The sequence below is a fragment of the Cuculus canorus genome, chromosome 2 (genome assembly GCF_017976375.1).
Source record: "Cuculus canorus isolate bCucCan1 chromosome 2, bCucCan1.pri, whole genome shotgun sequence".
Lineage (NCBI taxonomy): Eukaryota > Metazoa > Chordata > Aves > Cuculiformes > Cuculidae > Cuculus > Cuculus canorus.
The window spans coordinates 79,986,163-80,013,775 of NC_071402.1; the positions used below are offsets into that span (position 1 = coordinate 79,986,163).

At 37.8% G+C, this 27,613-nt stretch overlaps 1 long non-coding RNA gene across 2 annotated transcripts in view; it reads left to right on the plus strand.

Moving 5' to 3' along the window:
- LOC128851289 (uncharacterized) overlaps nt 1-27,613 on the plus strand; it is an 89,917-nt gene that overhangs the window by 50,099 nt on the left and 12,205 nt on the right. For both annotated transcript variants that reach the window (XR_008448610.1, XR_008448611.1), the window contains exon 5: nt 4,003-4,063. This is a non-coding gene — a long non-coding RNA (uncharacterized LOC128851289). The remainder of the gene's footprint in view (nt 1-4,002; nt 4,064-27,613) is intronic.

The following is a 27,613-nucleotide window of genomic DNA, read 5'->3' on the forward strand; positions in this document are numbered from 1 at the left end:
GCAACTGAGGGGAGTTAATCACTGAAGTGTGAAATCTAAGATAACAGCAGCACCTTTCTTCTATAAGTCTAGGCTATTCTACTTTATGATTAGTTTACATGCATGACTTTTCTAATATCTTACAGTAAGGCAGCAGGAAAGGAGTATGTCTGTGATGATCAGTGTTATAACTAACGGATGTTTTTTTCATCTGTGTAAATACTATTTGAAAGTTTTAATTTTTGTGAAGAACTGGTGACTTGTTTCTCATTTAGTTTGCTTAGAAACAATTATTAGGAAGATGCATGCATGCGAAATATGTGCATTCAAAACCACAGAGCAACATTTCATAAGCCCTTACGTGAGTAAAGTCAGCAGAGTGATTCTGAGCAGGAATGTGTCTTCTTATTTGAAAATAATTTCTGAAAGTTGAAAGTTTTTTGCACTAAATGTAGCTAAGGCTAAGCAAGCCGTTTAGTCTTTCCTATATCTTTACACTTCACACCTGGAAGTTTTATTTCTTGAATGTAGCAGTATTTCATTTCTTTCTTTTAATGAGTGAATAAATTGTAGATTAAAGATTTTGAATAGAGCATTGAAACTGTGAATGGCAAGAAGCTGAATCGTTTCATTTACCTAGGCTTATCAGAGAATGCTTATTTGGTTCACTGTCTAGTCTATTGCTACAGTTAGACATGTTTCCAATAAAATATTTCACAACTAGAATTGCTGCACTAGCAAGAAGAGTTATATTTCATATTATTTATTGGTTTAGAATTATCATTAATGAAAATAAAGAGCGGTTACACAATGATCTCTGATAATTTGCTTGAAAAGGGAAAAAAATAAGCTCTGACTTTGTATTCAGACCTGAGATCTTTCAAAAGAAATGAAAAGGGTGGAAGCATCTCTTTCTGCTTTTAGACTATGCATTGTGGCTTTTTGTAAGAAAGATGTTATTGTACCAGGAATTCTGAGATCTTGACTGAAAACAAAGTTCTTCAGGCTCACGTACAACTTGCTACTGGACACTGAGAATATTCACATTACACGCTGTTAGCCTCCGCCCTGTCTGCTGCAATAATGTCCTGGCTTTTGATACAGTAGATTGTCACATGATATATCAACCAAAATTAAGAACATTCTACAATTGATTAATATTTCTCTAAAGCTGGACTTTCACCTTTTTGTGGCATACGTTTTTAGTAAAAAAGCAATAAACTCTTAGCGTTTGTTATGACAGGAGAGCAGAAAGACAGCCATAATAAAAATCACCCATCAAACTCAAATGTTACTATTGCTAGTTCATTTCTCTTATTTTAGGGTTATTCTGTTTATTTAATTCATCTTCCAGACCCAAGATGTTTATCTTAAATGTATGCACATTCTTTTCTCATTTGGAAGAAAACACTCTGTGTGAGGGATGTCAGATTTAGGTGATAATTCTTATAATTATTGCAAATGTTTTATATCAGTGGGCTTACCAAGCCTAGTAGCCTTAACACGTATTGAAAACATTAAATTTGTTACTCACATTTAAATGTTTATATGTACACTTGCTATTAATCAGTTATTATGCAGCTTTTTACATCTATGCTTAGCAGAAAATACAATTTTATTCATGTTCTCAATAAAATTTTCTAGTGAATTATAAGTAACAACTGATGAAGAGCATAACCTTTTCTATTTTAAGTACTTGTTTTGTGGAAAAAGAAACAAATGGTGCAGAGGACTAATATTATCATAATATATAATTTACTAAAATGCAGTGTTCTTGTTTAGGGAAGTATCTGCTAATAGACAAATAAATTGCTTTTAAGGTTCTTGTTGAAGAAATTCCTGAAGCATACAGTGTGAACAACAGCCTGCCATGACTGGCTGTATCTTTCCAGATCAGTAATAATAATATGGCTGAAGCTAGGAAGAAAATATTTAGAATAATTAATTAGCAGCAGAATAATTATCAGGTATTAATGATGTTCATTATCACCAAGCTTGGACATGGCAAAGAAAATGTCACAAAAATAGTAGACTGGGTAACAGGAAGAAGTAGGAAGGAAGGTGCTTTTGTACAGGAGAGGGTCCTAACTTAGAACTGGACCAGTCAAAAGGAGTTAGCTAGTTATAAGGCAGAAAAGATCATACTTCTTCCTTCCAACCTGCTGTGAAAGATTATAGGAGAAAATGTGAACAGAAAAAATTATAGGAGAAATGTGAACAGGAAAATGTGAACAGGAACAGTAAATTCCAAAGAACTGAAGCATGGAGGGCATTCTGGTGCAAAGAAACACAAGTAAATTATTTGGTTGTTTAATCAAAATCTGTGTTTAGTTTATCCTAGGCACAGTAAGGACTAGGTATCAAACCTTTTGAGAAAGCCATGCTTCTAGCATGGCTAGCATGACTTTGAAAAAGTAATCAAACTGAACAGCTAGTTAAAAATACCCAGACATGTTTGGAGGCATTCAACAAATCGTTTCATTTAAGCATGTTATGAAAGTCTTACCTTTCACATTGATACCGAAAAAATAATTTTACTTACTGAACAACTGTTGTTCTTAAATTATTTTTTTTCTTTGAAACTAATAAAAACATAACAATTATTTAAAGTATTTCACAATTTAAGTAAGAGCTTGAGTCCAGTTTAATATTCAAAGTTTTTCTTGGGATAAAGATTGAATTTAATGATTTTGCCAATATAGACAATCTCCATATGAAGTTCTTAATATGACATGACAGCACAGTGGAAACATTCCTTGGAGAAAAACGCTATAGAGTATTAAAGGATTAAAAAATAAAGTGATTGAGTCAAGTTGACAGACCGGTTATTTTTAAAACAGCTTCAGATAAGTTTTAAAATGCGAGCAATGTCCTTGCTGTCATAATCTGTCCTGTGCTAGTTATTTTAAGTGTATGAGTGTCTCGGTTTCTGTTCTTTATCAAGACATTTAATTCTGACATATGCTGTTTTATTTAATAAAACAAAGATTTCAGAAATGTATATTTCTGACCCTGCCTGGATCAATATCTTCAAGGGGTAATCTAGACTATTAAAAATTACATAGCTTTTGGCAGGGTTCAGATTTCCAGGTAGAGATTTCCCTATGACTGATCAAAAGAAGCATGCCCTGCAGGTCGAGGAAAGTGATTCTGCCCCTCTATTCCTCTCTTGTGAGACCTCATCTGAAATACTGTGTCCAGTTCTGGAATCCTCAATGTAAGGATATGAAGCTGTTGGAATCGGTCCAGAGGAGGGCTACAAAGATTATCAGAGGACTGGAGCACCTCCCATACGAGGACAGACTGAGAAAGTTCAGGTTGTTCAGCCTGGGAAAGAGAAGGCTCAGAGGACGCCTTATAGTGACCTTCCAGTACCTGAAGGGGGCCTACAGGAAAGCTGGAGAGGGGCTATTCATAAAGGTTTGTAGTGATAGGACCAGTGGGAATGGGTATAAACTGGAGAGAGGCAGATTTAGACTGGACATTAGGAAGAAATTCTTCACTATGAGAGTGGTGAAACACTGGCACAGGTTGCCCAGGGAAGCTGTGGCTGCCCCATCCCTGGAGGTGTTCAAGGCCAGGTTGGATGGGGCATTTGGCAGCCTGATTTAGTGGGATGTCCCTGCCCATGGCAGGGGGCTTGGAACTAGCTGGTCTTTAAGGTCCCTTCCAACCCTAACTGTACTATGATACTATGATTTTACAGGATGTCTCAACTTTTCCCTGATTTTAGCTACATAACACATCATTTTTCATCTCTTACCTCAGGACAACATCTTGCCCATATGTACACAATAGAGAAGCCTTTCATATCCAAGACAACAACTATATGTATGATTTCACTGAATACTGCAAGCCATGGGGAGGTTAATATTTTCAGTTGAGGTTTTGGTTTTTTTGGTATTTTTCTTGTCTTTTTTGTTTGTTTGTTTTTGTTCCAGAAACCCAGGAGAATGAATTCGCTGAAAAAAGGCTGCTTACAGGAAAGTTTATGGGATAAAGCCACTCTTGTAATTTTTACAGGTGACTTCATATGAAAAAAAATATGGCTATTTTGGTTGGACTACCTATGAAGAAATAAAAGGTAATTTGTTGGTGGTGCTACTTATGGCAAATAATTTGCCCACGTGTTAGTGATGCTGTTTAATCATTATTTACACAGTGCCTTAAAATGAGGAATTATGAGTCTCTGGAGATCTGTCTTTTAATTTTGCTGCTTAGTGTATTCCTGCACTTGTAAATGGCTCAGAAGTTCCAGGAACTTCCAAGTAAGACTACTTAATTTTTGCATAGCACATTGTATGATAAAATCTTTGCTTACTTTTTTTTTTTTTTTTTTTTTTGGCTACTCTTACTCTTTAGTAAGAAAAAAAATTAAGATTGTTCAGAGAGCTATCTTTCAAAAAATGCACAGCTCACTGACAGGACACTTTTAGTTGTCTTAAATGCAAATTTCTTTTTGTCATTCTTCTATGTAAGCTGTTACTGTAGAAGATCTGGCATAAGTGTGGTCTTTTTTGGTATGACTGCGTTATGAACTTCCTGTAATATCCTGGGCACTCTTTTCCTAATGCATTTTTACTGAGAAGCAGAAGCTTAAAATATATTGAGTTCTGAATATTTGGCATCATACTCCAGCTGTTGCAACACAGGTGAGCTGAGTGGGAGTAGGGGCTAGGAACCTCTCCTTTTTTCAAACTACATGTGACATTTTACTTGCCTGCAGACATTAAAGGAACAAGGGATGACACTGATGGCTTTAGCAGGCAGCAGGGCGCATATGTCCTGGCTTTGCCCTTCTAATCAGGGACTCTGCTGGGCTGCTGCTACTCTGAAAAAGCTGCTGTTCCGGCTGCTCAATTTCCTTTCTCTCCAAGTACCCTAGACAGCATTTTCCTTACCCCTCTTTCGCAATTTTCATTTGAGAGGCTGCTGGAACAAATTTGTTATCTCAAAGCTTCATAGCAGTTCAGGCTATTCGGAAATTCTGCTACTTTTCTACCTGGCACCATTTAATATTTCTTTCATAGTTGATGGAAAACTAAATGGAAGTCTAGTTTTTCCTCCCTTTTGTCATTGGACTTTCAGTTTTAAGTCACTCGGAACAGGATCTTGCCAACTGCGTAATTATTGGCAAGTTTCAAATATATGCACATTAAGTAATTGTTTTTGATGGTTTATTAGTGCCATGGGTCTGACCCATGCTAGAATGCACGGATGTGTTTATGCATCACTGGAAGTCAGGGTATAAATTTAATAAATGTGAAGGGCTGATCGTGACCTCAAGAAAAAGTTTATCTTTGCTTTGCATCATGCTTGGGCCATCACTGCATTCAAGCTGGCTTAAAGATGGAAGAAGTATCCTTGTGTTTTGGAAAGATGACTCAACTGAAGGATTGGCTGAGCAGAAACCAAGTACACATGCTATACCAACGCAGCAGGGTAATGCTGTACGTGGCCATATAAAGGAAACACAGACTAGAGGTATCCCCTCTTTCTGCTCTGCTGCTCTAGTTGCTTGCAGTTTGCCATGCTATTTGTAGGATAACAAAAGTACATAGTCTTAACATTTTAGTTGCTTTTCACTGTGAAGTGTGGTAGAATTACTAAAAGAAATTTCCCAGTATGAAGCAAGGCTCACATCTTTGCTGCTGTAGAAAACAAACAAAATCAATGTTTAAAGCTCTTGCAGCCCACAGCAGTGCAGACCAAGATAGTTGCCTGTGTTTGATTTTGTTTCCTGGTGGTTTTTTTGTTTTGTGTTTTTTTTCAAAGAAGGAAATTCCTTACTAGTATAAAGATGGTGGGTGTTCCTCCAGTCATTTTGATATGGCAGAAAGAACAGTAAAGTTTTGTGTTCTGGCAGAATCCTTTTCCACAAAGGACCATTCAGGCTTATTTTGGGGCAACAGTCCAGAGTGATCTCAAAGGTCTTATTTCAATGTGTCTGGATTTGTATGCCACATATGAAAAAGTAGGGTTGTTCCGTCCCTGAACTACTGCCTAGGTAATGAGTCTTAATGATGGTATTTTGCATAAATAGCAGAAGCAGAGTTGAGGTAATGAATCATTTGGCATCCTACATAACCCCTGCCATTGTTCATTATCTTTCTCTGTAATGACCCTCAGATGCCTCATACCTCTGACATGCACTTCTTTTTGGGCATAATAGCCACCGAACTTCGGATATTAAGTCCTGTGGCAGGTAGTTCTTTCAGTTAACTTTTACTTTCACTTAAGACTTAACTTTATCACTTACCAAATTAGTTCTACAAAAATCCTGGAATAACCACTGTGACAACTTTTTAGGAGAGATGTATTTTCCATTTCATGCTAAAAATCTTTCTTTAGAGGTGGAATGTTTATGATTAAGTTCCTCCCTTACCTAATTTGCTTCAAACCTTATTTAAATTCTACTGAGCTCCAGTAATTAGTGTAGCTTTCAGTGTTTTGACATTTTTAATTTGATAGTTTGGATTCAAATATGAAGTGCTAAGTGGGAAGAAAAATACTATTTGGAGTCTAACTAGAGAAATATGGGCTTTTTTATCAGTTGTTTTGAAAGGTGGTCATTTTCTAGCTGTTTCTGTTGATACAAAACCACTGGGGAGATAATAAAAACTCCATCTTTTTCTTTTTTTTTACCCAATATTTAATGGATTGCATCTGTTCAGCATTTAGGGAAACTTTTATATTAACTAAACTTGTTTCCTGGGAGCTGTTTTTGAAGATCAGTCTGCCATAGCATTTATCACGGAACTCATGTGCTGAGAAGACACTGAATCAGCATGCAAATCTATCTTTCTGCTGAAAAATAAAGTGGGAGCTGAACAACCTTTTGAAACAGCACTATTATTCACCAAACTATAGACTTTGTTGCCAGTACTGTCTTAACTCTACTGTAGTGATTTCTTTCTCATCATGAAAGGAACAACGGTTATAATTTTCCAGTTCATATTTTGCTTCTTAACTGCCCTACACCTAAATGGAATATAGTGATCTGCTTGACTGACCCATCTTCCTCTCACGGTTTGAAAAAGCTGTATGTAATTTATGACTCATTGAATATGCTAAATCTTGTGTTTTTATAACTATATTCATAGCTACTCATGTAACTCATGTCTGAGTACAGACTTATCACTGCTAAGAGGCAATTGGATGAGTAAAGTTATTTGAAATGATTTAATCATAGGCTTTCAAATATGGAATGTGTCCTATTTAAAATACGAAATAAACTATGGAGAATAGGTAAGATACTGTTCACATCACAGAAAATTATAACCATTTCAGTTTTTTGAAGCATTGTATCAATCTAAAGATACCTATACACTGAGAACACTAAAGCCAACAGCTGTTTCGTGTTTAACTTTTGAAGTTGACTCTAGTGACTTATGATATATTGTTTCATCGAAGAGGAAGCTCTGCAAAGCTCTACATATTTATACAGCTCCCTTCTAAGTTATGAATCCAGGTAACTTGTTATTAGCTTGTGCAGACAGTTTGAGAACTGCTGCATCTGTGCTTATCTGTGTAAAACTCCAGTGAAAAGAAATGAGTGTGCAGAGATATAAGTGACAATGGATTATAAACAATAGAGACTTAATTAAACCACAAAAGCTCCTGCAAGATTCAGGATGGTAAACATATCTTCCTTTGCTGAACTACGACAGGAAAAATTATTCTGGTTGCCTAGCAACTACATTGCACAACCTAACTCAGTGGAAATTCTTTGGGTTTGATAGCAAATTAAAAATGGACATTTGATGTGAAAAGAATAAAATTTCTTCAGAATCTTAAGTCAACAGACAATTTCACTGCATGTTATTACAAATTAAAATTGCACTGGGGCTAGGAGTATTTTATGGGAAACAGTAGATAGTCATACGGTTTAACGTCTTAGCAAAAATGATGAATTGTCTTGGAGGAACAGAGTATCAAGTGTTCCAAATCACATAGTATTGATTTGTGGAGGAAAGGCAAAGACTGAGAACCATAGTGAGGAAAAAAAGATGATATTGGAAGATTTGGTTTACAACTTGCAGTGTATAAGTGCATTTTCCACACCTGTGAAATGATCATTCAGTAGTTCTTTTCCAATTTAGCCATGAATTGAAAATGCTACTAAAATTACAACAGCTTCAGAAAGCTATATTGCAGTAGCCCCACACTACCAATTGCTGAGCAAAAACACCTGCAGCAAGAAATTGGTACTTGCCTGAGCTTCAGAGCAGTTCCCTATGTCCTTGAGAAAGAAGCAGCACAAACTGTCCCAAAGATGCAAGCTGCCGTTTGTGTCGTGCTGGGGTAAAGAATGTTACATTAATTAATACTCATGGCTGATGTTGCATCTACAACTGATAGGTTTCTCCTGGTTCTTTCCCTTCAGAAGACAGCGCTTTTTTATCATATAAGCCCTTTTCCCACCCACCACAAACAAGCAGTGAGACTAAGTAACATCCTATCATAACTTCTGCTATTTCACATGGTAATCAAATTCATGATCAGTTTAAAATTTTATCCATCGGCATAATATATCAACAAAATATATCAACAAAATTACTCTGGACCCCACTATGGGCACTATGTAGGAAAATATGAGGCTCTATGTCCTGAAGTGGATCAGGGACTAGTTAGGACACCTGCAGCATGTCGTAGCAGGGGTCTCTAGAGGATTGTGTGAAGTGACTGTCTATAAGAACCACAGCAGGCCCTGCCAAGTGAGCGCATAAGTATGTGGGGCCTGTTCTTTCACAGAATCACAGAATCACAGAATCACAGAATCACAAGGTTGGAAAGGAGCCATTGGATCATCGAGTCCAACCATTCCTAACACTCCCTAAACCATGTCCCTCAGCACTTCATCCACCCGTTCCTTAAACACCTCCAGGGAAGGCGACTCGACCACCTCCCTGGGCAGCCTGTTCCAGTGCCCAATGACTCTTACTGTGAAGAATTTTTTTCTGATATCCAACCTGAACCTCCCCTGACGGAGCTTCAGGCCATTCCCTCTTGTCCTGTCCCCTGTCACTTGGGAGAAAAGGCCAGCTCCCTCCTCTCCACAACCTCCTTTCAGGTAGTTGTAGAGAGTAATAAGGTCTCCCCTCAGCCTCCTCTTCTCCAGGCTAAACAACCCCAGCTCTCTCAGCCGCTCCTCATAAGACTTGTTCTCCAGCCCCTTCACCAGCTTTGTTGCTCTTCTCTGGACACGCTCCAGAGCCTCAACATCCTTCATGTGGTGAGGGGTCCAGAACTGAACACAGTATTCGAGGTGCGGTCTCACCAGTGCCGAGTACAGAGGGAGAATAACCTCCCTGGACCTGCTGGTGACCCCATTTCTGATACAAGCCAAGATGCTGTTGGCCTTCTTGGCCACCTGGGCACACTGCTGGCTCATGTTCAGTCGGCTGTCAACCAGCACCCCCAGGTCCTTCTCTTCCGTGCAGCTCTCCAGCCATTCTTCCCCCAGTCTGTAGCACTGCATAGGGTTGTTGTGCCCCAAGTGCAGTACCCGGCATTTGGCCTTGTTAAACCTCATGCCATTGGTCTCGGCCCAGCAGTCCAGCCTGTTCAGATCCCTTTGCAGAGCCTTCCTACCCTCCAGCAGATCGACACTTCCTCCCAGCTTAGTGTCATCCGCAAACTTGCTGAGGGTGCACTCAATGCCTTCATCCAGGTCATTGATAAAGACATTGAACAGAGCTGGACCCAGTACTGAGCCCTGAGGAACGGAGACAAACTGCAACAGTGCTTCAAACCCCATCAAATCATACTACAAGTCTTCTGGTTCTTCTAATGGAGATTAATTTTTACAAGATTGCTGTCCATACAACACTTTCATCCAAAAAAAAAAAAAAAAATGGCCCTCTACCATACTTATTTGTCCATGTTTTGCTTCAGCAGATGTTTGACTTGTGGCACTTGAGCAAGTATGGCTGAATGAATCTCATGAGGTGGAGGAAAAGTTTACTGTGTTAGTACTTTTGTCTAGAATACCAAAATAACTCTTTTCATACAACTGTAAGCCAATGACAAGGTAGCATATTTCTTTGCATTATAATGCAAAGACTGTAGCTTTTAAATCCTACAACTATTTCTGAAGTCACAGCTGCTTCTGAAGGATCTGTTCTTCCGGCTAAATTGTAGTCAATATCTGTAAAAGTATGAAGAAATGCATGTATTTAGTTGACTGATGGTGAAAATTAAGTATATAAGGATATGATTATGATAGAATAAGACATAATTCCTAGTCATATGAAAATTTTGGTATAGGTTTTTTGGGGAAAGTTTACTTTCTTACCTGATACAATATCTGAAGCAGCTACAATGCCCTAATAATGTCTTTCATGTTTCAGTCAGTGATGTCAGTAATGTTAATGGCAAACTGACTCATGCAATTAAGACAGTTTCTAAAATGGTTTGAGGGCCTTGATACAGGTACTTTTAGGATTACTGTTTATCTTCCTTCCAGTTTCCTAATCAGAAAAAGAACACAAATATTTTTACTTTGCAACGTTTAGTTTTTAAAGGACAAAGGACTATTTATCTTAAACGCATTTGACATTTAAAGTAGCAATCCATCCTAGCAGATAAGTGTTTTAAATAGATATGCAGTTCATAAGCTGATAAAAAGCAGAACTGACTGTACCCATGTTAAGTTACAGGTAATCAAACTGAATGAGCTTTTAATAATTAGATGTGTCTGTTTTTATATGTTTTATCACCTGCTATAAACAATCAGGTTCATCACAGAACCACAGAATACGTTAGGTTGGAAGACTCCTCTGGATGCCGTTATGTCCTACTCACCTCTCTTGTCCACCAAGGTCTGAGGAGAAAGGGAAGGTGCTGGAACAGCTGTTTTCCTCCCCTGGAGAGACCCGAGTGGAGCAGGTGTTTCCCTGCAGGCTGTGGAGAAGTCCCAGGCTGGACCAAGGAAGAGTATGAGAAGGAAGAAGCAGTAGAGAGTAGCTTTTATGAACTGACCACAGCCCTCCATTCCAAGTCCCCCTGCGCTGCTAGGAGGGAGAAGATAGAGGATCTGCAGATGAAGAAGTGAAACTGGGCCTGGGAGTGAGTCTGTTTTGAGTATGATAGTAATTGGTAAGTGATTGTACCAATCTACCAAGACTGTTAAACTCTCTTGGTAATGGCTTGATGTCGAGATGGAGATCCATGATTAGTAGTGTCCATCAAGGGTCCATACTGGGACCAGAGCTGTTTAATATCTTCATCAATGATATAGAGGGTGAGATCGAGTGCACCCTCAGCAAGTTTGCAGATAACACCAAGCTGAGTGGTGCAGTTGCCACACCAGAAGGATAGGATGTCATCCAGAGAGACCTGGGCAAGCTGGAAAAGTGGGACTGTGTGAGTCTCATGAGCTTCAGCAAGGCCAAGTGCAAGGTCCTACACCTCAGTCAGGGCAATCTGTGGTTTCAATGTAGGTTAAGGGATGATGTGATTGAGAGCCGCCCTGCAGAGAAGGACTTGGGGGTGTTGGTTGATCAGAAGTTTGACATGAGCCAGCAATGCACACTCGCAGCTCAGGCGGCCAACCATATCCTGGGCTGCATCAAAAGAGTGTGGCCAGCAAGTCGAGGGAGGTGATTCTGTCCCTAAATTCCTCTCCTGTGAGACCCCATCTGAAGTATTGTGTCAAGTTCTGAAATCCTCAACATAAGAAGGATTTTGGAATGGGTCCAGAGGAGGGCTCCAAAGATGATCAGAGGGCTGGAGCACCTCCCATACGAGGACAGGCTGAGAGAGTTGGGGTTGTTCAGCCTGGAGAAGACTCAAGGAGACCTCACAGTGACCTTGCAGTACCTGAAGGAGCCTACAAGACATGTGGTGAGAGATTTTTACAAAGGGTTGTAGTGATAGGACTAGGGGGAATGCCTATAAGTTGGAGAAAGGAAGATTTAGACTAGACATTAGGAGGAAATTCACCATGGATTAAGATACCAGAGTCTCTCTGGGCACCTGTTTTAGTATTTAACTTTTCTCCTTGAAAAGAGTACTTTTATTTCAGCACATTTTAACTTCCAGTCCTTTACTGCAACATAATCATTTGGAAGGACTTAAACAGGATTCGAGCAGTATTCCTACTTTCAAAGGCAGTCCTATAATGCAGCTATCAATATTTCCTTTAGATCACAAACAGCACAACCAGAAGCTTTGTGCTGTCTATGCAACCATATTTTAAAATCTCAATTTTCCATTTTTTCAGAGAATAATATTATCTTTGTCTAGAAATTTCTTCTCAAATTGGCTTCCCATCCAAAGCAGAATCCAAACATTCCACACTTTTTAAGTGTCTGGATTCCCTGTGTCTTCCTTCTATTCCTCCTCCAGCGATTCCCTCTCAAAATACAACACATGTAAGCCTAGTATTTTATTTTGAGAGTCAGAATGATAGAAAATTTTCACTGGAAAAAAAAAAAAAAAAAAAGGCCGAGTTTGACCAGAAGTTCTACACTTAGACTCTTTCACTGTTTTATTTAGCATTTTCCAGCAACGTGTAGGGTAAAGCAGTTTATTCACCACATACTGCAGCTTGTTTATGCTCTCAATAGGTAGACTGATCTTCATCCCCTGCCTTCCTGACTATGGTTGCACAAGATGTGGTGAACTACATGTAAGGTGATCTAAATATCCTTTGTACTTTTCACTAACAGTCAGACAGAGGTGATGAACACACCATAAAAGTGAGAAGGACCTTAGGTTTTTACCTGGATTTTCCCAAACGTGGAAAATAAAGTGGTAAATTTGCTCATCTTGTGATTAAATATCAACAAAGCTCTGCCTACTAACATTCAATAAAAATGCAATTAAAAATCCTTCTAATAAGTCATGTAGTTTATAAATACTGGCAACCTAATTTCTAGTAACCTTCAGGTTTTAGGATGACACTTCTAGATACTTTTTTTTAGACTTACTGGAAAACTCGCTCGAAAGGCATCATTAGCAATCATAAGTGAACTTTATTTTATTGGAATTACGTCTCAAATATAGCTCTGTCTCTTCAGGATAAGCACCTGGGATTCAAAGTTCATTAAATCTTGTACAAAAGCTGAAAGGTATGTAAAATATACCTGCAATTGTTTCAAGGAGCAAGGTGATTTTTGAATTGCAAACCTGTATCAAATTAGGAAAAGTTCTGAGAGTGTATCCTTCAAGGGAATTGGAGAATTAGTGGTGCTGTGCAGGAACCTTTAGACATTTATGGAATAAAACTATTCATAGAAAAGAATGCACCCAACTTAAAATAGACTAGAGCAGGATGAAGTAACTTTTTGTGTATTACCTATTCAGGTCGGTGTCCTAGTGCTGAAGTTAATTGTGACTTACACTTTCCAGCACAAGGACCACCAAGAGAGGCTCAGGGAGCAGGGCTTACTTAGCCTAGAGAAGAAAAAGGGAAGTGGGCTGCAAAGGGAATGTAGTACAGCCCTTCCGGTGTCTATGGGGAGGTTATCAAGAGGATGGAGTCAGGCTCTTTACAGTTCTACTTGACAGGAGGTCAAGGTACAATGGATATAAATTGAATGAGGCAAAGTTCCAATTTAAAGGGGTGGGAGAAGCAGGAATGCCAAGTGTTTGAACAGGCTTCCCAGAGATGTGGAATGTCTGTCCTGGAGGTTTTCAACACTAGACTTCATAAAGCCCTGAGCAACCTGGTCTGACCTCAGAGCTGACCTTGCTTTGAGGAGAGTTGGACCAGAGATCTTCTGATGTTTTTCCAGTCTGAATGACTCTGCAAATCATTATTGATTCCATCGTGGCTCCTCTCTTGTAAAATAACAATAGATTTTAAAGAAAAATTAACTGCCTTAGGATGATGTTTTCCTGTATTTTGTTTTGTATTGGAATTAGTTCTGTGGGTCACTTCCTATCAGGGCTGAGGAACTGTGCTTATGTGCAGCTTTCATTGTTGCATAATTTGGTAGTACGGTATAGTTTTGCTGATTTATGCCTTCAGACACATACTCATCTCTTTCAGTTCAGCCATAAGTCAACTAGTATCTTGACTGTGCTGCTTTTTTATAAACCCTCTTTCACAAACACTGCCTGCCTGCCTGAAATTTTGGGATCAGTTCTCAAACAGAAAGTTTAAAGTTCCAGTAATTAAAATAATCTTGCATGCTGAAATTAAAATCTGAGAGGAGTCATCACAGACAGAAGATTAAATCAAGACTGATGGCATGAAAGCTTCATTCAGTCTGAAACAAAATGTTTTTGTCTCTGTGCACTTGTAAGTAGACAGGTAGAGTGAGGGATAGATTCATGGGAGACAGTGATGATGGATGCAGTTTGAAAGGAGAGGTTTGGACTGAATATATGGAAATAATTTTTTCACTGTGAGGAGAGTCAAACAGTGGAAGAAGTTGCCCACACAAAGTGTGCAGCCTTCAAAGTTATAGACTTTTAAGGTCTGACTAACTAAGGCACTGAGCAACCTAGTCTCATCTCACAGCTGTCCGAGTTGGAGGTCATAGTAGAGGCCTCAATTTTAGATTAGGAATAATATTGGTCTCTCCTACCATAATGTCAGTGGTCAATGTGGGTGTAAAGCCATTAAGTGTCATGTTATACAATGGTCTGGGCTCAGGTGGTTTCACTTGTACCTGATGACACTTTGTATTTTATTAAAGAAAGTATTTGGAGCAAGAATGGGAATCACATATCTAGCTGCCATATAGGGAGTTAGAACAAATATTAAGCTGTGAAGTCAGTCTCTTGCTTTACTGGCTTTACTATCTAAAAAGAATAAGAAAACTGAGAGTGAGAGCATGTTATATTAGCTTTGTAGTAGTGGCACATTTAAAACACACTTGATGTGTCCTGTTTTAGACTAGGGATTTTGTGTTGTCTTCCAACACAAAATGATACCCCTGTTTTACACTTCTATTAGAGCAAGTAGTATATATGTCTAACATATACTTAGATTGTTCCTTCTCCCTCCACCCCCTTTTCTACAAAGCACCATCCCTGATAAATAAGATCTGGTTTATCTTGTAGTTCTGTATGAGTTTTCTTTGTCATGCATAAAAGCCTATATTTGTTCCAGTTTTTATGTTTTATTTCTAATACCAAAAAAGTGTGAGGACTTAAAGTACAGGAAAAAAAAATAAAAGAAGAAAACAAATAAAAAAATCCACAACCCTCTGTGAAAGATCAATAACAACAGAGCCTTATAGAAATACTAAAAAAAAAAATAAAATAAAATTATAGAAGAGTGTATTTGCAGGAAAACCACGGAACTGCACAGCTGTAAGAGTGGGATAAATTAGCCTACATAAGATTTAATAGCAATCATACATATACAAGAAAGAAACATTTGAGGAACTGTGTGTGGGGTATGTTTCAAGGGGTGTTCGAAGTGGTGGAAAGTTCACCTGATGCCTTACACGTGTAAACCTGTGATGCAAGTTACAATATCTGCAGTTCACAAGCTCAGTAATACATTATTGAAAAGAATTTTGATTGTTTATTGATTATTGTTTCATCAAGTATTACACAGATTAATAAAATAGTGTATTATAATGAATATTTAATCAGTGTACCTATTTAGTGATGAAATCAGTGGAAAACAGTAAAACTGTAAGTAAACAACCATGAGGATAAAAATCTTGCTAGGAACTTGCAGTAAAAATTGCCTAATCATGTCTCACTTGGAATAGACTGTGATCCAGGTACTGACTGAACAGTCTACTCTGAACATCAGCAGTAGTAGTGTTCTAAGAGTCTCAACACCTGGAAGAAGTTCAGGCAAGTCTCTGTTGCCCAGATTTTCATTCCATATCACCAGTGCTGTAGGTCAGAAAGGTGGTTAAGCTTCATTTATTTATTTCATAGATATTACTTTGAACTAATGGAATGCACTATTACTTTTAGTGAAAACATTTTTATGCTACTTAGCCTGATTTGAAGGACTACAACACTGCCTGAATCGTGAATCATTTGAAATTATGACTGCACTCATCCGAATTAGTACAAATACCATGAAGAATGAAATTCTACACTAACCGTGAATAAGAACAGCTTGATATCCAGAAATACACACATTCAATGAGAACATGTACTTTTACACTCAATCTTGAAAAAAAAATGCGAGTACAGTATGTTTTAGTCTCTGTTATAATCTGGTTTTATGGTATTCTAAAAGTGGTAACAGGGAATATTTATTAGTTAAGAAACACTGTGGGACTCAGGTGAAGTTGAAATCAGTTTTGTAATATGACATATGCACTTGTGACAGGAAACTGAAAAATTTTTTGGTTTTGTGATTAATTAATCTTAATCACACAGACTTTTTTTTTGTAGTGAAGCATTGTATGTGCAGTTCTGATCATGATAGCGGAAACTAACCCCAGGCAATCATCATTAGATCTTCAAACGAGAAAGTGAGAGAGTTTTATCCCTTAGTTTTTTCCCATAATTAACCATTAGTCACCAGCAAGTGGGTAAACATTCCCATGATAAATTGTTAGAATCACTTCAATGATGTGTCTAATGGAATACCCTAGTAAGAAATTTGTGCCAATATTGAAACCAAAGTCATACGGAAGGTTCAATGGACATCAGCTGTCTGACCATTTTGCCTTGATCTGTATGCTCCCTTTTTATTTGTGGGAATCATTTACCGTATAATGTCAGTCTTTATTCAATTTTAGTCATGATTTGCCAACGTTAGTGTTTGTTTGTTTGTTTTTAAAACTTTACAAAGCAAGTATAGTTAGAAATTTTGAATGTGACAGAATGCAGCTTTCATCTCATCTTATTCTGCATCTCAACAACACTGAGATGTGTGGAGATCTATGTCCTAAAGAACTACAACAATTTTATTGAATTCTTTTAGCATATATCTTAATCTGAATGACTTCTTTTCTTCTGTACTTTAACTCAGAACACGAAAAGAATGCCTCCCTCTCACACAGTAGCTGTGGCAACAAGTGGCAACAAGTCTTTGCTATTAGATCTACATCTGGTCCTTGCTATATTCTCAGAATTATAGTTTTGATAGTCTGGGTCCTTAAATTTTACTCTTGAAACTCTGGCATAGGTTAAAGTGGTCAACAAAATTTAGGTCAATATTTTCTATGTTTCCAGTCCATCTCACAGAATGCCCTTTCTGACAGTATTTTTCAGATAGGATCAATTCAGATGTGACAAGCAACGTGTCAAATATTTCTTACTTCAGTCACTGTTGTCAGAGCCAAAGCAGTCCTGATAGGTGGAATTTAATTTAATTTATTGCATAAATATTTAATTACTGATTTGGGTACTGGGGGAACAAACAAAACCACCCAAACATTTAAGCCACTCTTAAAAACTACCTTTTCACTGCTTTTTCCACACTCAGCTTCACTCTGGACACCTCTACTCCTCCTCTGTAGTCGCTGCTGGTCACTTCAGCTAGGCAATGAGCAGCTCAGAAGGTATGATCAGTACATTGCAGCTTTTTCCTGCTGCTTCTTCCTTCTCGCTCTTTTCATATGCTCTGGCATGGGTCCTCCATGGGCTGCAGTCCCTTTAGGGCTGCAACTGGTCTCTCAAGTTTCACATCATACTGTACTAACCTTAGCGTTCCCTCTGCCATTTCCCACTCTCTTGTTCCCTTCTCTGCCTATGCAGCGTTTTCCTCTCTTTCTTAAATGCTCTTTCCTAAATACACGTTCCCTGAGGCACACACTTATGGCTGAGAGGCTCCGCTGTGCCCTATGGTGGAGCCCTTGGAACCAGCTGTGTCCAACACGTGGCCCTGGCTGCTCCACACAGGTGCCACCCCTGCAGACTGCTAACACCTCGCCATTTAGGTCTGAAACAGCCCTACCTCTGACAAAAGCCTGGTATGTGTAATCATTATTCTTTGCCAGGTAACAAGACAAACCCTTCAGGAAACTTCTTCTCTTCCATATCCAAACTTCCAGTCAAGCACGTGGTTGGTCTGAATGCTTATTTCACCTAATAGATGTATATACACGTGTTATGTGCATATACATGTATTTTTTTACTTGAGTGTGTGTCTATATATATAGCTAGCTTCTTTTTTTTTTTTTCAGATAAGCTTATAGGTCAGGCCACAGGAGTGTTTCTGAAACATAGCAGTGGTTGAAGCACTGCACTGGCAGTTCACAGTCTCTAGTGGCACTGCTTCACTTGGCACAACTTGGGAAGTCTGTGAGGAAATGCTGCCCAGTGCCTCACTGATACAATCCATTGATAAATCTGGCTATTGTGTATCCTAAATTTTAGTGTGAGCAAAAAAACTCACCCCTTTTTCCAACATTAAAAAGAACACTATGGTAGGAAATATTCAGAGATACTCTTAAAAGCCTGGAGTGGGAACAATGAGTTGATGTGAGAGAAGGTCTGTACTTACATACAAAGAACTACGGAAAACCCCCTCATTGTTAAGGTAATGCTTCACTTGCAGTTAGAAATAAAATTATCAAGTTGATTATTTTATGGTTTACTTATATGGTACTTAATCCTGGTTGTTTTAATTAATCTTAGGTTCCAAGACAACTCATAGAAATTTGCCTTGAAGTCCAGGTAGTTTGGTGCAGATGACTACTATGAATGTTCTTGGGTTTGGGTTTTTTTTTCATTGGAGTCACTTCATTTAGGAAAGCATTAAGCTTAGTCTAATATTTGGTTCAAACACTGGTATACAAAGATCTATACCCTGATTTTGAAGGCAACAATCCAGCTTGAGGTGGAACAACAGATATATCCTTTGTTATGTTTCTGTTAGTTTTATCATGCTGTAACTCAGTTCCTGCTTAAAGAGAGATTTCAATGAAAGTTATTCTATGGAAAACAAAAACGTTTTCTGTAGAAATAAAAAAAGCTTAGCTCACTCTCAGTGAGCTCCATGAGATTAATCAATTCTTCCTCCTACAATGAAGCTGTGGATCAACCATGTGAAGAAGACCAGTAGAATTATGAATTTAGTTTGCAGCTGATTATAACGGGATTTGGACCTCTACCACTCCTGCACACATTTGAAGATTTTGACCTCAATCCCTAAGTCAGCATTATCTATTCAAATGCTGATATAAATTTGTCTCTTTTCAAGTTTTTGTCTTTGTTATTATGACATTCAATATTCAGAAGATTTCTAAATGTAGCTTACTTTTTATGTTATTCTCTCAGTCACTGGTTTTCTCTATCAAAGACTCCTTAGTAGCTATTCACACAATGTTCAATACAGATGGTATTTCACTTTTATACAGAAATAAGTCATACATACATTTGTTTACAAACACTGAATTTGAAAATAGAGTTGTCAAAATCACTTTCTGAGTCTATCACAAGACTTTGAGGAATTAAGTTTGGTTGTTTCAAAAAAATGTACTGAATGCAAATGCTGTGCAATACAATTCAAAATTATTCTTTCTAACTTCATATAACTATCTCATTCTTAGAAGAAAGAGCATTAGCGGCTGCCTGCATTTTATATTCCAGCTTTTAATTTCTATTTTGTCTGAACTTTTTGATAGTTTCACTTCAAGGTGAAGCAATACAACGCAATACAGTCCAAGTTCCTACATAAGAATGTAATATTGGAGTTTTACTCAGCATCAGCAGCCTGGAATGCATCACAAAGAAAGTATTAACTTTTCCAATTTTCCATCCTTTTGTCAAATAGTTTCAGCCCAGTTTCACTGGATTTCCATCCAGTAAGTTCAGTAGAAGGACCTTTATGTGTTTCTAAGGGACTTTAGAAGCAGATCCTCTCTTTTTCTGCTGACATTTAGCAGACATGACAAGCAAATGACATCTTCGGCACTGCTTCAGATGTATGTTTTACTTCCAGAATATCTAGTATGTGACATGGTCTGGATTTTTTACCACGTTTTCTCCAAGTACTTAATTATATAAACAATGAACATTAACACAGAACAGACATTTAACACGGAACAGACAGGCAAATATAGGGGAAAATGCATTATTTCATAAGGCTACATTCTTGCCTAATACACTGGTTACTCATGGGAATGAATGTGTGAAAGGTATTTTAATAAAAATAATTTTTTTTCCATCTGAACTGAATTTTTTTAGAAATTCAGTAATTAATAAGAGCACGGGAATTCACAGACAGAATGGAAACCTTCTTTTTCAGGAATCAAGATGCCATTTTTATCTATTATTTTGACAGTAACAGGAAGACTTACTAAATAAATTTCAAAGCTTTTGAGTTATTTAGTTGACTTTTAAGGAGGTGATAGTACTTCTTGTGACAACATGCAGGATGTGGACGGTTGCAATATTTAATAGTGATGCATCTTAGCTGATGAATTAGGACATAATACAAGTTTCATAAAAAGATGTTGATCTTACTGGAAGAATGTAGGAAATGGAGAGCCTTCAAACATACTTTTAAAACAACAAACTTTTCCTCATATATAAAATTACATTTGTAAAATACATTCTTGATTTTAAATTGTAGCAATAGCGTTTGTTAAATTTTATTATCTGGAATATTTTAATATTGACTTTAAAATGTGTTAAGAATATCATACTACTATTATTAGTTTTCTGTATTTGGTTATACCTTTTGATTCACTGCACAAGTAATTTCTTGTACAACTTGTTGATATACTTCAGTGTCGAGAGTTCTAGAAGCTTAAATTTTTCTTTAGTATCAGTAAGTTCGTGGTTTGAAGCTTGCGTTCAAGCTTTGTTCCTGACTCAAATGAGATATTCCTCCAGGAATAGTATTGTCCTATAATACATGCAGACACTGGTATATTTTCTCATTTTTTTCCTTGTCTTATATAGGCAGGAATTATACTAATAGACAGTGGCATTTTCAGAGGTAGTATTTTGGTTTGCTTTATTGTGGTGCTTTGATATACTTTGTGATAACAATAAAGGTATTACCTTATAGTGACAACAGAGCTGATATATTAAAGTGCTCACCAAGAAGTAATAATTAAACATAAATACTTGTCAAAATATTTTTGCTATAGAAGGAAAATTTTTCAGTGGTTTCAGGCTTTAGAATAAAAGACTTAAGTTACTAAACAGTTTAAGAATATTAGTTTGCTGGAACACTCAAAAAATTCAATATGTGTTAATTGGTACAACAATTGGTTTGCATACTGTGTGCAGTTTTGAGAGTATGCTTTTCTCAGTCCATAGAGTGTGGTCAGATACTGAAATCTTCCTAAGATATTCTGAAGATAAAAAAAAATACATCATTCTAAATGTGTGACAGTTCCCAGGTATTTAAAAGATAGCGCTAAAGATTAAAGATGCTAGTATAGCATGATTACGAATATAGATTAAAAAAATAACCAATACAAAATATTGGTCTGTAAATATTTCAAAACAGATAAAAGTTCAGTCATCTCTTTATCTCATCACTTTTCTCTTGTGAGTCCTGACCCTGTGTTAATCTACTCTTGGTGCAAAAAAAGAACTAAAACCTGCATTCATTTTGATGATCTTAATATATTAAATGGCTTTAGAGAGGCAAACAAAACTGATTGAGCAGCACCACCTGTAATAAGGGAGCCAATGTGTTCTTTCATTATAAAGTCTCATTTTGTCTTCAACTTTTTGAACTCCAGCTTTCCAACCTTAAGATTGCTTTATGTAGTCTCTGGACTGCATTTTTGCACGAGGTTTCCCAACCTGAGTCACCTCAAATGAAAGAGAAAGAAAAAGAAATTCTTCTGTAGTATTAGAAATAATGGAAATGTTCTGAAATTTGAAAACTTATTGTCTTTTACTGAAAGTCACTTTCTGTATTAAAGGGAAAACCATCTTAGCTATGAGGAAAGGTTTAGTGAGAAGTCTTCATGGAAAACTTATGAGGAATGTGAGTAGGTGGAACTGGAATTTGGTACAATAAGTGGCTAGGACAGCAGCTTTGAGGGGCTTAAGCTGGACATGGAGGACAATCTGGAACAGTGTCCTCTCAGGGAAAAGATAGGCAGAAATCTGTCCCTATAAGGAAGTGTACCAACAGTACATACGATTAACTTTGACATTTCCAAATCTCACTATTGCCTCTTATCAGCAGACGGGAACATACTGCTAATGTCTCTCATTTCTCTGAAGTGCTTTTCTGAGCGGAAGATAATCAATCACTGCTACCAACTGTCCTGCTTGCTCGAGTTGTGTGTTGGCTTCAGAATTTCTAGCCCTGTTTACACCCAGGTAGATTGCAATAGGTTAATGCCTGATTTAATGTTCTTTGAATTTACTTTTTAAAAATAAGGGATTAATGTAAAAAAATTTGCTCCTGAGATTGTGGGCCAAGCATTTCAAAGTTGAAAAACGTAAGTGTCAGTTGCCTGTATGGTCTTATTTCATTATTCATATGCATTAGCTTTATGATTGTTTTATAGTATTGTACAATGTGTCCTACAGGACCTCAATCAATTCCATGTCAACTCTCAGGAAGGCTGAGGCCACTGCCCCAGTTTTTGCAGCATCTGGAAAGCATGTAGGAAAAGAAACATGACTCAGTGGTTGAACCAGTCAAGTATTTTCCTGGGCATACTCCACTGTATTCTTATCTGTGCCAAAGACTGCATGAGTTCAAGACAAATATTTTACAGGTGGTCACTTGCTGAAGTGCTTGGTTTTGACTAATTAAAGGAAGATACTGGATCACAGTTGCTGCAGCTGCGACCAGTGGGGACTGCTTTGAACATTAAGTACTAAGTACTGCAACAATCTAACTGTTTTGAAGAAGAATCAGTTTTGCACAGGCACATCAGCTGATCAGATCTGTGAACAGTGTTTAAGGTCTATCCACTCTTTGAAATAAAGCACAGAGATTTTCATAAGCCTTTATTTAACATACATTCTGTAAAAGTAAGCTAATATCTGGAAAATACTTAGGTGTATAATGGTGAAACATGTAAAAGAGTATACCAAGTATGTTGTTCTACCATGTACCACTTCCTGGCCTTCAAGAAAAAAAAGAAGAGATAAGAAATAAAGCATTGGGAGGGGGCAATTGGACTAGTGTCTAATTAAGGACAAAGAAAAATGAAGTAATCTATTTAAGCTGATAGACCCTGGAGTAATGAGAGCTTAAAAATCTAAGGATCTCTACTAAGACTTCTACTGTGCTTTTTATTTATATCAGCAGTGAAAATATTTTACTTGCTTGTTGAAGCTGAAGTAACAGAATTATTCATTTCAGCAGGTCACCATGAGACATCAGTTTATACAAGGCTTGCTGTAAATCATGGCCTGATTTTACAAATTGGACAGCTTTAATGTTTGTGCAGTGGATATCACAGCCTTGAAAGGGTTTAAGCTATTATTTTTTGACAGTATAATTTAGTGATCTGATATGACACTCTGTTTTATGGTTATTTTAAAACTACCCCAAGACACCTGATGACACAGTTTCCATCACAGCTCACCTGAGCCTTAAAAGGAATTATATGTTAGATATAATAAATATCCAACACTGCTCCTATTTTCCTTCTTCATAACGTTCACAAGCTATAACCTATATAGCTGATTTTTAAATTAAATAATTTTTAAAAGGTCTCCCAAAATACAATAAGAAGCAGTATGAAATGTGAGGATTCATTAAAGTAGTAATTATTTTCCTCCTCTGTTAACCGTCTTATAAAAAAAATAAAATAGAACAGATTTAACAGGGCAGAATATACATTTCTTTCTAGAATATATTGCCAAGATTTTAGCACTTAGGTAGTGAATATGAGGTTATTGAGTCAATATTTTCTTCAGTCAATAGTTTCTTCAGTAGATGCCAAAGGCTAATGACATTGAATGATCACTTTCTTTAAATTTCAGAATGAAGTATTTGTGCTAAATCCTAATAAATAAACATTCCTTTTCTGCTGTTAAAACATTCCTATATCTGCTTTCTTATGTGGATGTTCTAAGGAGCGACTGTATCCTGCACAAGGCTGTCTCTAGATTCCTTCAATTTGGAAGGCTAAAGCTCAGTTTAAAATCTCAGTTGTTAACTTTATCATTTAGATTTTCACTTCTGGCATTCATGCCTCCTCCCTTGTCTGCATGAGAGCAGCCAACCTTCTGCCAGAGGTTTAGCGTATAGGTGAGGTTTGAACTAGAGGTAAATTGAACATATGATTGGACTATAGGCTCTCATGCCTATGTGAATAATACATGTAGCTGTTGCCATTACCTTGTTCTGTGGAAAAATAAGTAATTATTTCCAATTCAACCTTCATCCTAAGAAATAAGTATGCTTTGATGAGATCTGGTATCCATTTTTGTAGCTCCTTTAATACTCACCAGCTACTCTATCAAATTTAAATACAGATGCCAAGAGATCTAGTTTATGTGAAACAGTTGTTCCAGATGCTGCTGAAGGCTACATTTAACCCTGAGTCCTTTTATTTTTATTTATCCCATGTGTGTGGGCTTATTTACAATAATCATCTCCAGAATGACAAAGAAGACGTACGTATACTAGAGATGTAGACATCTAAAACTGTCTCAGTTTTAAAAAATCTATAATCAAATATATTCCTTTCAAAGATTGTATTCTAAGTAACCCATTTTAAAAGGAACATTATTGAGAGTACTGTGGATCTGCTTACTTAAAACTGTAAAGGAACCGTGCATATAAGGGCTAAGACAAATTGGAAAGTGGAAGAGTTGACAGTTAAGGTAGCTTTCTGCCGTGCCAAACAATGAATACTCAGAGAAAATATCAAGCAAAACTTAGCAGAAACTGTGTGAAGATGATAAGCATGCCTTCACTTTTGTACCACATGAATATTTTATTAGTGGCTTTCAGAAGATATGCAGAAGAATAAAAAAAGAATAAAATGAATTAACACAAAAGTTATGGTCTAAGACAATGTCAGTGGCAATGTTTAGATATTCAATTTGACTTGACCTTGGAATTTTATTTAGGATATCCTCAAGGATGTGGGCTTGATATTTTGAAAGATTTAGAGAGGCTGTTCTTTAACTGTAATAGTAATGCAAAAATAGTCTAATAACTACTACTTATGTTATTTAGACATTTTAATTATTTCTGTTTCAGGATGAAAGCTCTGGTGCAATTAAGATTGGGGAGGTTCAGAGTTTTTATGAAATGTTCATTTCTACAAGTGGGGATTTGGGGGAAAGACAGTGGAAAGCAAGAAGGTTAAATATGAGACTTGCATTCTATTTTCCTGTAACTTTTCCATTTTAAGAGGGTGGTATTATACATCCAAAGAATAAGTTTTTGAAGAAGAAAACTCTTGTAAAAGTATTTCTTTCTTTTCACATCTAGATCTCCTGAAGCAGATGTATTGCCAATTGTTAAACAGTTTAAAAGTTATGAAGCTTCTGTGAAGTTAAGCATGAGTGGCACAGTTGCCACACCAGAAGGATGGGATGTCATCTGGAGGGCACTGGACAAGCTGCAAAAATGGGACTGTGTGAGTCTCATGAGGTTTGATGAAGCCAAGTGCAAGGTCCCACACCTGGGTCAGGGCAATCTGTGGTTTCAATGTAGGATGGGGGATGATGTGATTGAGAGCAGCCCTGCAGAGAAGGACTTGGGCATGCTGATTGATGAGAAGTTTAACATGAGCCAGCAATATGCGCTTGCAGCCCTGAAGGCCAACCATATCCTGGGCTGCATCAAAAGAATGTGGCCAGCAGGTGGTTCTGCCCCTCTATTCCTCTCTTGTGAGACCTCATCTGGAATACTGTGTCCAGTTCTGGCATCCTCATCACAAGAAGGATGTTGGAACGAGTCCAGAGGGGGGGCTACAAAGATGATCAGAGGGCTGGAGCACCTCCCATGCAAGGACAAGCTGAGAGAGTTGGGATTGTTCAGCCTGGAGAAGAGAAGACTCGAGGTAGACCTTGCAGTGACCTTGCAGTACATGAAGGGGCCTACAAGACAGGTGGTGAGGGATTGAGGGATTTTTACAAAGGCATGTAGTGGTAGGATGAAGGAGAATGGCTTTAAATTGGAGAGGGGCAGATTTAAACCAGACATGAGGAAGAATTTCTTCACAATGAGGGTGGTGAGGCACTGGAACTGGTTGCCCAGGGAAGTTGTGGATGCCCCATCCCAGGAAGTGTTCAAGGTGAGATAAGATGGGGCCTTGAGCAGCCTGATGTAGTGGGAAGTGCCCCTGCCCATGGCAGGGGGTTGGAACTGGATGATATTTAAGGTCTTTTCCAACTCAAACCATTCTGTGATTTTATGAACATTTTCTGAACAAGAGGTTTAAAGGATTGTACTCTTAAGGCCAAGCAGCCCATTGGAAGTAGTAGTAGCAATTTCCCTTCATAGCAGTCACACTATCATTAATACCTTCTCAGTTTTTAACTCATTTTAGGATAGATTCCTGGATTCTGGCAGAATAAAAATGATCCTATCACAGCATCAAAAAGAAAAAAGCCAGTTGTAAAGTTGTGGTAAAGTTCATCATTATGATGATAAATATCGTTATTATCTATTGTGTATCAGTGAAATGCTACAGAAGAGTGTGATAGAATGAAATGTTTGTAAGCATACAGAACACAGAGTATTCTATGAGTCTATATCCCACACAATGTCTTTGCATATTTTAATTGATTTCCCCACCTGTTAAGCTATGTCAAAGGGATTTTCTTTGCTTTCTAATCACTTCAAGTGGGGAAATATTTCAGTCAGTCTAATCTTAGACACAGTTTTATAGAACATCTCTCCATGTCTGGCCACATACATCTTCTTTGCTGTAGATGCTGCATGTCTGCACTACAGCTGTATCAGTGTGCTGTCCTACAGTTGAGGACACAGCCTACAGTTCGCAGACAACACCAAGTTAGGCAAGAGTGTTGATCTGTCCGGGTGTACAAAAGCTCTACAGAGGAATCTGGACAAGCTGGATCAGAGTGCCAAGGCTAACTGTATGGGGGTCTACAAGGCCAAGTGCTGGGTCCTGCTCTTAAGTCACAACTGCAGGCAATGCTACAGGCTGGGAAAGCGTGTCGGGAAAGCGTGTCTGGAAAGCTGCTTGCCAGAAAAAGACATCAGGGTGTTCATCAATAGCTATCTGGATAGAAGCCAGCAGGGTGATCAGGTGGTAGGAAGGCCAGTAGCATCCTGATCTGTATCAGAAACAGTGTGGACTAGAGGAGTGATTGTACCCCTGTACTTGGTGCTGATGAGGCTGCACCTTGAATACTATGTTTAGTCTTGGATGTCTCACAAGAAGAAAGTGTGTGCAAAGAAGGGCAATGAAGGTGGTGAAGGGTTTGGAGCACAAGTGTTACCAGGAACAGCTAAGGGAACTGGAGCTGCTTAGTCTGGAGAAGAAGAGGCTGAGGGCAGCTCTCTCTACAATTACCTGAAAGGAAGTTGCAGTGAGGTGTGTATTGGTCCCCTCTCCCAAGTAACAAGTGACAGCACAAAGGAAATGGCCTCAAGTTATGTGAGGAGTGGAATAGACTAGATATTAGGAAAAATTGCATCATTGTAAGGGTTGTCAAGCATTGGAACAGACTTCTCAGGTAAGCAGTTGAGTAATCACCCCTGAAGGTATTTAAAAGACATGTAGGTGTGGTGCTTAGGGACATGCTTTAGTGGTGGAGTTGGCGGGTTTGGGTTTACAGTTGGACTCAATGATTTTAAAGATCTTTTCCAATATAAATGATTCTATGATTCTAT